Below are 14,742 nucleotides of genomic sequence, written 5' to 3'. Positions count from 1 at the left end.
CCATTTGATGTATTTGCATTAAAAAATTAAATTAGTTAAGATCCAGAATGTGCAGCATCCATATGTCTTTTATGTCCCTAAATTTGGAGATTAGTATGAATATTATCAAAAGGGACAACAGCTACTAAAATGTAGGACTGTTGCCTGTAACTCAACCAGCTCAAAGATCTCATTAGGGGCCACATTTCTGGTTATATCATTCTTCCTGGCTTCTAAATCATGAGACATGCTATTGATTTTAAGGATCTTTTCTACAATACTCTTTTATTTTTATTATTTTTTCTTTTATTTGGTTCTTTTTTTAGTTATACAAAACATTAAGATTCACTTTGACATACTTATAAAATCATGGAATATAATTTGTTCTAATTCAATTCCAGTATTCCCTCTCCCCTTTCCATCTCTTCCTCCTTTCTCCAGTTTCTTTTCCTCTACTCTACAACTTTTCTACTATTTACTTATAATTTTGTTAATTAGTATCATGTGGATATATATGATGGTGAGATTCACTCTATGATATATGCATATAGAAAATTTAGGTCAAGTTCATTTACTGTTCTTTACTTATCACACTCTCCCTCCCTTCACTTCGATCCCATATGTCTACTGTTTTTTTTTTTTCTATTATATTTTTAATCCCTCCTTCTCATTTTGGATTAATTAGCTTATGCATATCAGAAAAAATTTGCCCTCTGACTTTACAATTTCCAAGCTAAGGAAATAGTACAGGTGCCCTTCAACAGAGAAATGGATAAAATGGGCATGGTATAGTGGAGTATTTCTCAGCCACAAAGAAGAATGACTTTACAACATTTGCCAATAAATAGATGTAACTGGAGACAATCAAGCTAAGTGAAATAAGTCAGTACCAAAAAAAGTCTATGATACTCTTGTGTTGAAGTAGAAGCATGATAATTATCTGATAAAATTCAATAAATTAAATATTCTTTTTTACCACATTTACAAAGGGAAGAAATGGAGGCACCTGGAATTTAAGGAAGCTTCCATTCAAATGGCCATAGGAAAGTACCTCTGGTACTCTGGTTTCAGAGTTTAGGCCCATAGAGTCTGAACTATTCTGTTTCTTTATATTAGTGAAAATGGCAAAGGATAGGAGTTTGTTTAAGGAGATGATACCTGGATTCTCCATGAAAAGATATAGTGGAGGAAACATACACAATAATTTCTGACCAATATCATAGATAAATCTTATAAGAAATATACATAGGAGAAAATGTACAATTTGACTTATATTCCTTATAAATATTATCATAGTTCTTCCATGCTGCCTAGCCATTATTCCGACTTTCTCACATATTTGTCATCACGGTGCCCAACCATGTTTCTTCTTTCCCAATGTCACTTAACATAACAATTAATACATTTTTTTAAACAATTTATGTACATAATCAATATGGGGGATAATAAAACTGTATGTAGAATCTTAAAGGAGCTATACTAAGCAATAAGTTAAATATTTTCAAGGAATACATTACCTCTACTTCATAACAAAGATGTGTAGATCTAAAGTTGATTATACAGGCATAAGTTATTAATTTATTATATCATTTATTTATCAAGGATTTACCCTAGGGTATTGCACATGTCAAACAAGCAGTCTACCACTAAGCTCCATTCCATGCCCTTCATTCTTTATTATTACTGGAAGTTTAGAAATCTAATTTTAAAAGTTTCAGAGTTGACAAGCTAAATAAATGATATATTGACTGAAACTTTTATATATCTCAAATGATCTACTAAATGTGCAAACATAGAGTTTTTCCTGAACTAGGTGTTAATCCTACTTAATATATCAAAATTACAGATTTAGCACTCTGTTCTGATTCATCATCTCTTCTCTAACAAGGAGATTAAAGATTAGCCTTATGCTTTCTGTTGAGAAATGTCATAGTTATAAATGAGAATAACATTCCTGCTTTCTGGATTTTTTTACTTCAGTTACAGGTAACTTTAAAAGATAAAAATATAAGAATTATATTTTTTTAAATTTTTACTTATTTAAAAATATTAAATTCAAAAAGTGACTGCACTTTATATTTTATTATATTTCAAAATATTTACATAAGAGTATTAAGAATAAAATTAAGGTTTAAATTTAACTTTAAGAAATATAATGGAAATGTGTTAGAACTATTAAGCATTAACAAACATCTGACCCCATCATTTATTAGGGCAATAATTTAACCTTGTTATCAAATAAAATGTAGAAAACACTTTAATTAAATATTACTGAACAAATAGGTTTTCTTATCTCCATTCATATTAAAGATGATCACTGTAAACAGAGACCAAATTTATCATTCTAATTGTAAGTCAACAATCTAAAGAATACACCATGAGAAAATACACTACATGAGAGTGAAGTTGAGTTTTAAAAGGGGATTACAAAATTAAATTAATAATGAAATGTACAGTGGTCATGTAGACATACTTTAATTTCTTTTCTATCTTGACTATTTTCTTTTAAATTCAGCTTAATGCATTAGATAAGTGGATTAGAAATTTATCGACTCACTAAGTAGAAGGAAGATCCCATTTGTGGCAAGTTATAAATTGAATATGAAACCAATTCATCTTGATGGAGGAAGAGCTCTGCATGCACATGTGATTGTGTGTGTGTGTGTATGTGTGTGTGTGTGTGTGTGTGTGTGTGTGTGTGTGTGTGTGTGATCTTTTTGGCCACTTTTCATTGAATGGGCAAGAGCAGTGCAGTATAAAAAAGTTGAATTTAATCAGGATGAAGTCTTTTTCCCAGTAAGAGCAAAGAAAAAAATAAATGGCACATGAGTTGATAGAGTATTAAAGGAATTGATCCTATGCCTTCCATAAAACTTGAATTGTGAAAGAAAAGGAGACAGTACATAAGAGTTGAAAAAATAGAGGAAATGAAAAAAAATCCTTTTAATATCAGACTTGCTGGAATTTGCTTATTATGGGAAGAGGTTCATAAAATGAATTGAAAGTCAAAAATGGGGAAGATTATACTTGTTCATTTATCAAACATGAAACCTTCTGTGAACAATCAATATTAAGTTAAAATTCATTCCTAAGAATATTTATTCTGTTCCATGCACTTATTATCATTTTAATGTAATATATAATCTATGCTTTTTATGTACTCTACCTTCATCGCTTCTCCTCTAGAAATTAGGAAGATTTTTCTTTTTAATCTTTCAGTGTTTATCTCCAACTTCCAGGGCATTTCTAGGCAAGCAATACTATGCCATATCATTATGTCTATCATAATCACTGCCAATGAAACACTCCTTGTTTCACTGTGTTCTAAAACTTCAGGAAAAACAGCAAGCAGAGAAGTTGTGATTCCAATTGCCATGTTTATTAAAGTGAGAAGATAATGTAAAATGATTTAAATTTTACAAATCCCTTTGTTACATCCACTTAGTTTGTTTGTTTTTACGGCATCAGTTGAGGCTAAAAGAACAACAGGGGCTATTGGAACTGGCCTTAAGTACCTGGAAGACAGTAAAATACCTTTGAAGTTTGGAAATGACCATTTATGTAAATGAAGACATCTCCTAATTATACTTCCAAGCACTGTCTTTATTCTTACCAGATTCTGGTCCTTTAAGAGCTTCTTCCTAAAGTGAAGATAAAATAATAAATATAATTATTTTTTCTAGGATTATTTTTAGTTTTATTATTTTACATTTTTATTTCAGAGGAATTAAATTATTATCAGATAAAGCAGGAAAATGATTCTATTACTGTTGTAATTCCATAGTGTTTGCAGAGTTATATATTTTGTTATCATGCCTTAAATTTCAGTATGTAAAATAAGCAGTAACAAAAATTTTTAAACTAGAGGCTGTGGAGGGAGTTATAAGCAATATATACAATGCTATACATGCCATGTGACTTTTTGTATTAGAAGATAAACAGCTCAATCTTGGATTACCACAATTAGTTTTGTGTATCCAGAGTGCTAACAATTCAATTATCAGATTCACATTACATTATCAAACTAATTAGAAAAATTTCTTGGTATTCAGTGTTCCACCATCATGACACTAAGAGAGTACATTACCATTTTTCACAGAATTATTATTTTTTTGATCTGTCATATTTGTGGGCATTGAAAACTGCATTATAAAGAGTTGAAGATTATGTAAATTTTAAAGAATATCTAGATAATTTTTTTTTTCAAATCTATGGCACAAGTGGAGATCCCTGATATATTATTTCATATTTCTGGATTTTCAACATGACTGTCTAGTCAAGTATGTGGATATATGCTTCAACCGGTGTGGCCAAACTAGCAGGTTCTCTTGAGGGGTGTTGGGAGATTGGAAGAAATGAGACTCACATACACAGATCTTGAAGATAAAATAGCTCATATTGGGTGGAGCACTGCTCTCTGATGGAGGAGAAGGTTCTAAAGAATCATGTCAGCAATCTTTATTATATATGTCTTATTAAACAGCTTAAAGACTATGCAAGTATTATTCTTTGTATTCATGAAAGTTACAGAGTTAGCAACAGTATGCAGTTTATTTCTCAGTTACATACTACAGTTGCATTGTGCAATGTTAGGAACATTGTGTAGCTCTCAAGTGAGTCCATTGTTTAAAGTTACTATAATGTGTGCAGGTTCAGGAACAGCAGAACTGGTAAAATATTGCAGCTGTCTTAGAAAGAGAATTCCTTCATTTCCAGGAACTGTGTGTCTGAGAGCAGGGTGGAGGATGATAAGACTCTAGCACAGAGCCTCCCCATGGAGAGCATTTCCAAAGCAACCATGAATCCTGTACATTTGCACAGAAACTTTCCCAGGCACCAAGCATGCCATAGCCATGAAGTCATCAGGGATTTCAATCTCAGACACTGATCTCCCAATCACTGTCACCACTCTCCACAGATATAGAAGTAGTATAGTTGTCTAGAGTTTAAGGAAACATGCATAACAATGCTTAAATTATTTTAAATACAATCAAATATTACCTTCAAATCTCTCATAAGTGTTTATGTATATGTGCAAACAGTGTAGAAAACTATTTAATATGTAAATTACATATTTTAATAGTCTGGGTATTTATAGAGTATTAGCAGTTTCTATAGATTTATGCAATTTACAGTATTCTGCAGACACCATATGAAAAATGCTTGTTTGTGATTTCCCCCTTCATGTTTAAATTTAAAAACTTCAGTAATGTTTACATATTTTTTATTGTTCCTGCATATATTTCATTGTTAAAGAGACCGATGTCACTGTCATCAACTGCCTTAGATGGTTAACTTAGCACTAAGAATAGCATTCACGACTTTGCTTAAGTTGTCACTGAATAATACCACAGAGAGTAGTTTAAACAGTAGAAATGTATCTTCTTATAGTTCTGGAGATTGGATTTCTGAGCTCTGCATTCTATTTATGATTTGGAAATGTGGAACTTCTCCCTATTGCCTTTCCTTGTATCTTTCACAGGGACGGAACCTCCCCTGTCTCAGATGACTGTTTTGATAAGAACACTAATCCCAATTAAGAGAATTCCACCCCAGTCCCACTCCAACAATGGTCTTATTGAGCTTTACTTACTTCCCATCTCCAAATACAGTGAAAATGAGACTTTAGAAATTGAGGAAACATAGAGGCTATAGTCTATGACAATATCAGGGCAAATTTTTAAATCATATTAGTTACATAAGAGTCACATTGGAAAGCTCAGGTCCTCTGTGGAAGATACAAAGAATGGATATTAGATGGAAAGACTTCTTGGAAATTTTAGGAAAAATTTAGCTATGGCAATAAAAAGTTATTTCAATACTTCTATGGCCATTGAAATATTATATGTTATTTCTAGTATTCTTGACTTCATTTTCTCTTTGAATAATTGCAATAGTCAATTAAAATATATTTATGTTTAGCTAATATTAGTATATAATGATCTTCAGTATTAAAAATAATTGAAATCTTACTTATCTTTTGCATAATTACAATTCATGCCAAAATTTAAATCTATTGTTTGTGAACAAATTTAAAATAATAACAAAAGTTTCTGATATAAGCATATTTCATGATTCTACTATTCTACTATTCTACTTTTCTTATCTTTATTTATATACTTGTCTGATTACTGAACTGTGGTAGAAGTTCAATCTTTGGCTTGAACAGCTACCTTCAAGTTCCCATGGCTTCCCAATGACTGACTATCTCTGTGTCTGATTTCCATTTGGAGGAGTCAATGTCTTGCTCTCTATCTCCTTTTGCTTTTCACCTCAAGAGTCCCAGCATTTTTCTCCTAATATTCCATGATCATCTACATACTTCCTGAAACTTCTTTTTTGGTAAAATTACCAAGATTTGATTCTATATGCCTTAGAATTAGACAATTAAGGTGTATTATTTGTGTCCATGTGGAGAATTTATTCTTTATAAAAACACAATGTAGTAAAGAATGACTGTTAGAAACTGATAAACTGGGTCAGAAAGAAATTATTTGATTTTTCAGTGACCACTGTTCATCCAGTAGACTATGGGTAATAACTGACATTTAAAAAAAAAAGAAATTTTAAAAAATTAGAGAAAATTGGATTTAAGAACAATAAAAAATCATCATTTATATCTTTGGGGATTAGATAAAGGTAAATTTGACTCTGTTCATAGAAAGCAAAGACAACAAGACAGTTTTTGTCACTGAGAAGAATACAAATTGGAGTTCAAACAGTTACTTTATTTCACTGGTTTAAAAAAAAATGAGTCATTGACCTGTAAGAAGTTTGTTTGCAAAAAAAAAAAAATTCTTTTCTGAGTTTATTGTTATTGTGCATAACAATATTGTATGAAAAATGACTTACTTAAAGTTATTTATTTTTCTTTGTCTTTCTTTCCATTCTAAGTGTTTCCTTGAATAAGCATTTAATTAAAATATTTTTACATTATCAATAAAATATATTTTACTTTATCAATTAAAATATTTTCTGAGCATACAATGTATGACAGAATGTAGCAAAAATTATAAAAATAAAAATAGGAGCCAACTGGATCTACTCAGAAAATACAAGAGGTTTTCTTTATTTCTTTTTTTCTTCTGTCTTCAGTATAAGAAATACCAAACTGAAAAGAATGAGAAGATTTGAAATAAGAATGCAAAGTAAGATGTTTAAATTGGAAAACTAATGCCAGCTAATACTTAACATATGTTAAGCAGTAACTTTGTTGTAAATAAAAGGACTAAATGACTGATTTCATCAGAAAATTAATTCTTGCCCTTGCTTCAACCAAAAGTATGGAAAATAATAATAACCATTTTTATATACCTTTTCTATATTCAATAGTGGAGAAGAGATGTTTTCTATCAGTGGGTGACAGCAAAAATATGAAATAAACAAGTTTGCTCTTGAAAGCAAAAAAAAAAAAACTATATTTATAAGTAGCATAAAAAAATTTTGCGTGTATAAAGAAATTGTTTTAAGTATTTTTAAGAAGTTGAAGGAAAAGGAAGATACAATTAAACTAATATGCTGGAAATGTTTCAAATGATTCAGTCCAACTCATTTAATAAAAGTTTTCAGAGATTAAAACTGAAAAAAGTAAAATAAGAAATAATGAAAAACACATAGTAATAAACCACTTTTCAGTTATACAAAGATGACTCAGTGACATTAAACAAAGTAATCTTTACTTGAAAGAAATATCAAATCCAAAATAAAGAGAAATAATTTTTTTCTGAAAAGATTAAAACTTAGTTATACTTTTTTCTTCCCTGCAAATCTCAATGTCTCCACCAAATAAATTGAGCATAGTTTAATAGGAACCATAAATTTAATTTATTTAATAATATAAATTTTTATTTTAAGAATATTTTTAAGAGAGAAAAAAATTAAATAAAGAAGAAGGAAAGATAAATGTGTTCTTTTCAGATAATTATAAAGAAAATCAATTATAAAACTAATTAATAAAACCTTAAACAAAAAACAAACAAAAAAATAGAAGGGGAAATTAGTCCTAAATATAAAATACTAGTTTTAAATTATCTCTATAAATATGGTCATGGCACTGAATTAAATTAAGGATAGTATAGTAGATGTAATTATGATATTCTTAAGTAATTTAATCTGAGGTTTAAAACTAAAAACAAAAGATTCATTTATTTTCTTATAAAAAATGTATGACCAAGGGGTTGTATTTAGTTCTTTATCATGTATGTAATATATGTTCAGACAACAAAATTACCACTATTAATGTGAATAACATGTTTTCCTTTTATAGAATTATTTCACAAGTTTAAACTCAATTAAAAAGCATTTAGAAAAATACGCAAAACCGATTATTGTCAATAGCAAAAATATGTAGTAATTTACATTTAAATTTAGAGTAAAATCAAGATACAATTTTTGTCCAAACACGAGAAATTGACATGTTATCATCTAGTATGTATGCACAGTGGAATTAGATTTTATTGCCTTTGTATGTTCTGCATCTTTACAGTTACTACTTTGGCTTTGTATGTATTTTTTAATTCAAAAGAACAATAGCAGTTACTAAATAATAAGGATTTCAATTTTTATTTCATGTATTTTATTCATCCTTTATTTCACAGATTTTTACTTAAGGAGCAATGTCATAAAATTTTAATCATAAAGTTTCTGAATTAGCGATCCAATTGACACATGATTATATTGATATTTTGAAAAGATTAAATGAATAGTTAGCTAGATAATTATCCTTTCTATTGGCAAAGTTAACTTTTTAATTAAATTTTATTTTATTTACATTTGCCACTCAGACATTTTTCACTTGAAACATTCATGAGTTTTTAAATTTTTTATTTATTTTTTAGTTGTAGATGGACACAGTATCTTTTTATTTGCTTATTTATTTATTTGTAATGTGGTATTGGAGTCCAAACCAAGGGCTTCACATATGTGAGACAAGCGCTTTACCACTGAGCTACAACCCCAGCCCACTTTTATGATTATTATTCAGTTAGTTAGTCACAACAAATCTTATAGATACTATTTATTTTTGTATGCAATGAACTTTGTCAATTGATTATATCAGTATTATTCAATATATCTTCATACAAAGATAGGAAGGTGCTTTATGTTGTCCAATATGGGAGCATTTGAGATGTGACTACTGTGAACTAGCAATGGTATTGTTATTTTAATGATATTTTTAAAATTTCAATTTATGTAATTATTTTTTGGTAGTGACTATTATTTTCTGAAGTACAGATAGGTGTGAGTATCTGGACATTGTGTCCATAATATTGGACTATAGTGACTCATTTCCTATGTGGGTAAAATAATAAGTATCTCATAATAGTAGATGTTAATATTAAATGGGTTTTGGAACACAAAATAATTCCATTATTTCAGAGTATATGGAAAAGATTGTTATTTCTTTTCACAAAATTCTCTCTTTTTTGTTGTAATAAGAGCTACTGAGTCCTGGCAAGCACATTTTCTCCTTGGTTTACAAAACTGAATTGCAAAATTTCGAATAATTATGGCCAATGGGCCATGTGCAGAAATGATATGGACATATTATAATCCACCTCTTTAAAAAGAAGATTGTCCTTCAAACCCTTTATCCTACAGTTTATAAGACACAGAAAATGAACCATTTGGCAGTGCAGATCAGGGTAATATCATAGTGAGTGCTTTACAAGATAGAATTTTCCCAAGAACTTAGGTGCTTTTGTGGAGCACAACTCTCTACTCATTCTTGACCATCACATCCCTTGTCCATGTTTATGTAAGAAGAAAGAAATGTCCATTTGTCTGTCTTTTCTTGAAAAGGCCTAAATTATATTCTACTAAGCATAAAACTGATGCTGAAAAGTGTGGTGCTGCGTGCTGTCTTAATGAAGAAATATAAAATATGTGACACTGACTTAGCAGTTTACATGTGAGTACAATATATAATATAAGACAGAAATTTTGTTATTTTAATCTTGATAATATTAGTGGTAAACTGTCACTGATGATAACTTCAAAGACAGAAAGTGCTTATTGAGGTTGTATTTCAATGAAAGAACAAAAATTGTTGGTGTTCCTTGATGGTTCTAAGAGAGCAATAGAAAGAAGTGTCTGATTCATGCAAAAATCAGTTCATTTCTAAACTGAGACTGAAGAAATTCAGCCTGATTCTAGGGAAATTCCTATGCATATGGCTTATAATTTGAGATCATTCAGTATGTGGTACTATGGGTTCTCAGAATTGGAAAAGTCAAGTGCTTCTGAAACCCAAGTAGCAGGATTTAAGATTGCCATTCTTTTTTTCAAGAACCTGCAGTTATATGCCAGACAGGGGAAGCTAGCTGAGCTGCAAAAAAATAGACTAGTTGTGCTGCATTCCTCAACACACTCTAAGCTGGTCATTCCAGCCACTCTGTCCTAAAAGGTGAGACTAGCTATTGTGATCTGGTATTGTCAAAATCAAGGAAGGATATAGAAGAAAATCCATTGAAAGGAGCTGTATTCCAAAAGATACATAAACTGCCCAATCTTTAGACTTCAATGACCCTTTTAAATGGATGTTGGATTATACAGAATACTCTACAGAAAAAAATTAGAGGCCATACAGTATAATGGCCAAGGGAATTTCAAAAGGATATAATTAGGAGTGAAAAGATTGGCTAATAATCAAAATCTATTCATTCAGAGCAGGAAGTTTTTATAATTTCTGGCAGTGTAACTTAATACCTACTAAGAAATAGTGAATATCATATGTTTTCACATTTCTTTTCAGTCTTTTTTTTCTTATGTTTTTAGACTTGTTTTTCTTTTTTCTTTCTTCGTCTTCATTCCCCCCCCCCCCAGTTATCTTGCTTCTACCTCAACAATTTAGGTTGAATAGAACAGGTCATTTGTTTTTCAGTCTATCAACCATTAAGAAATAAACAGCCATATACTGACCAGATGCAAATAACAGTACTTCTCCCAAGAAAATGGACAATAGATGGACTCAGCACATTAGTTTAAAAAAAGGTACTGAGAATGTCATACATAGAAACTTAAGAATGCTGAGGCAGATACTTTGAATTGGTTCCTGATTTTTTTTCTTCTGAGATTTTGTTCCTGTATTTTTTTTTTTTTTAAGTAATAGAAACCTGATTAGGGGCCCCGGGTTGTAACTCAGTGGTAAAGCTCTTGCCTAGCTTGAGTGAGGCACTGGGTTCAATTCTCAATACCACATATATAAAAAATAAATAAAGGTCCATTGATAGTTAAAATCAAAAAATAAATAAATAAAAATCCCAATTTTCAATAACAATGCCACACAAATACAGTCCCAGCTCCTCTTGTATATAATGACACTGATTACATATATTCTGGTTACTGGAATATAGAAATGAGAAGTGTAATTAGATTTAAGTCATGATGAATACATTTACCTAATTCTTGCTAGATAAAAATGTTTTTAAACATTTATAGTAGGTCTTTCAAGGATCATATGCACAAAGTTCCAGAAGAAAGAAGCATTAACCAAATATATCATTCATTAAATTATATATAAGTAAAAATGTTTTTCTTAAAAATATAAATATTTCTTAGTTAATTTAGAAGGAAAAGCAGAGTTGGGGTGAACACAGAGAGAAAATAAAAAAGATAACACAAACTATGTATTAATTATAATGTGGAAATATAATCAAAAAGTGCTTCATCCTCATGTTTTTGAAAAATGAAAAATTTATTTGAAACATGCAAGTTATGTACACAAAATAAATAAATAAGCTAATCTAAAGTTTTTTTTATGTACATATTAAGCAACTGAGCATATGCACTTAAAAATTTTAGGTCCCTTCAATAATTGTAGTTAATAATAAAACTTAACTCCCTTAATTAATTATAGTTAATATTTAAGAAAACATTTGTACTCAAACTCTTGTTGAATAGGGAAGTGAATGCCTTCTAATTGATTTTATTTGTCCAGAATTCCAGAATTACCTTAATATGAAAATCATACAAAATTTTTATGGAACGGTGAGATTTCTTATGCTGAGATAGGTATTCAGATCTGGAATAGGCTGTTTTATAACAACTCTCTATTCTGTAAATATGTTAATCCATTTTGAGGTCACACTCCCAATAATCTAATGCCAGATCAGTTGGACATACATTTTAAAGATCTTATGTTTATCTCTTACCTCATCTCACTAGAGATCAAGCTTTGAACACCTGAAACCTTAGGAGCAACACCACTCCATAACTGCAGATTCTAATCTGATAATATTGTGGTCACATAAGAAGAGACATCCAACATCCTAATACATAGAATAAAGGTGGCTTTCTATAACACAGAAGGGCCCCCACACCAGAATATGACCATACTGGTACCCTCATCTCATATTTTCAGGTTCCATACCTTTCAGAAAGTAAATTTCTGTAGTTTAAGCTACTGAGTGTATGGCATTTTTCTATAGCAGCTTAAACAGAATAAGACAGGGACATGTCAATGAAACATAAGCACCATGATAAAGAGTTGATTGGCCAATTTAGGACAATGTAAGCCTAATTTTATTTTTAAAGATAATACTATTAAAACTATTATACTATTATACTATTGGAAAACTTAAGAATAATGAGACCAGATGATAAAAATAAATAAAGGGGAAACAATAGTCTTTCTATGGCAGAACCCTAAATAATAATAAAGACTGATGAAGTTAGAAAACATTAATGGATTCAAAAACTAGTGTGTAAAAACACAATGGATGGGATATGTGCAAAGTCTCAACTTATATCCCTGTGTTACGGAATGAGTAGGTTGTACCTTCCAGAAGTTCATATATCGACATAACAAACCATCTTGGTGATGATAGGACAGTTCAAGGTATCTGGAAGGCAACTAGATCCAGAGAATGGAACCCTGCTTGAATGGATTTAGCACTACACATGGAAGGCACAAGGGCACTTCCTTTCTCTGCTTCTCCATCATGTAAAGGATACAGTGAGAATAAAGTCATCTGCAGAGGAGAAACTGAGTCTTTACTAGAACATGATCACACTAAAACCCTCATCCAAGAGTTATCAGTCTCCACAGCTTTGGAAATTAAATGTCTTTTTGAAGCCGACAAGCAAAATAAAAACAAAAAACTAATGAGTATAGAGCCACTCAAAATCATGTGACAATACTAACAATAACCCACTTGAATAATTTTCTTTGCTTCCAGTAATGTATTATTTATCTCACTTTCCTCCTACTTCTGGGCTGGTTGTGGAAGCACAAGGCTGTAATCCCAGGGATTAGTCTGGAGGCTGAGGCAAGAAACCAGCCTCAGCAATTTAGTGAGATGCTCAGCAACTTATCTAAACCCTCTTACAAAATGAAAAGTAAAGGGCTGGAATGTAGCTCATGGTGAGACACCTTGTGTTCAATCCCTAAGACCAAAAATAACTTCTATCTAGTGGAGTGCTTCATTTTCTTTCCTAACTCAAAGAGAGAAATAAGGTCTTAATACCTTAATTTTGGGATCATTTATCTCTATGACACCTTGAAAAATAGCTTAAGTTATTTATCTTGATGTTTACAAACTTTCATAAGAATTCTATTTCCATATAAGCGTTTAGTAAAATATCTGCTTGGGTAGTTTAAATCCAACATTTACATGAAGTTATGTGTGTGTGTGTGTGTGTGTGTGTGTGTGCATGTGCACGTGTGTGTGTGTGTGTGTGTGTGTGTGTGTGTGCGTGTGCTGGGATTGAACCCACGAATGCTATACCAATACCACTTAGTTGCAGCCACAGCCTTTTAATTTTATTTTGAAACAGGATCTTGCTAAGTTGCCCAGATGTCCTCAAAATTGTGATTCTCCTGCCTCAGCCTCTGGAATACCTTGAATAACAGGTGTGCACCACCCAACTGGTTCACACAAGTGTTTTGATATATTTCTTTTTATATATATTTTTACCCCAAATGGAATAATTCTATGTCTAACATATTTTCAGAAATGATAGATTTCCTTCCTAAAAGAATGAGAAATATTATTCTTTCATATGCTACGTGAAATGACATACACTAAATATGACAATCCCAAGTGTTGTCATGAGTGTGAAAAAAGTAAAGCTTGTAAAAACTAAAATACTCGTGAAGAAAATATAATTCAGTGACATCATGTTTGAAATTACCTCATTTATATGAAAATGAAAAGCACTTAAGAATACATTACATTTTTTTTCTTGCTTATAATTTTTATGTTTAGGATGAATTTTCCCAACTGCAACAACGTGACTTTTCCATTATTTCAATTAACCTATTTCTTGACTATTTGGGGGTTGTATGAATTAATGTCAGACATTGTACATAAATGCATACTAGAAACTAGTAGTGTGGTACTCAGTGAAAGGGCACATATATTTTAGGCATAGATCCCAGATTTAATCCCAGCAAACAGCTTGTGCACAAGTGTGCATGCGCACGAGGGCACACACACACACACAGGAGGTGGGGAGAGAAAATGTAACAAAGAACCCAAACACTATTGTAAATATTTGCACCTAGAACTAAGTATTACTTTTTTTAAAAAAATCTTCCTCTTGAGGGAAAAATCGAATCTATCAATTCAGTGCTTATATGGAATCTGGTTGCTGTTTTCTTTTTCCTCACACTTAATTAGAAGCTTTAAATTTATCAGGTGATAAAAACTTCACTATAAGTTGTTGATGTGAAATCAAGTTCTAGAGCATTTTTCTCTGCCTTGTCAACAACTCAACATATCTTGCTCACCTGTACCACAGAAAATGTCTCACCCATACTCC

The sequence above is a fragment of the Callospermophilus lateralis genome, unplaced genomic scaffold, assembly GCF_048772815.1.
Source record: "Callospermophilus lateralis isolate mCalLat2 unplaced genomic scaffold, mCalLat2.hap1 Scaffold_177, whole genome shotgun sequence".
NCBI lineage: Eukaryota > Metazoa > Chordata > Mammalia > Rodentia > Sciuridae > Callospermophilus > Callospermophilus lateralis.
Note: the sequence above shows the minus strand (reverse complement) of the source record.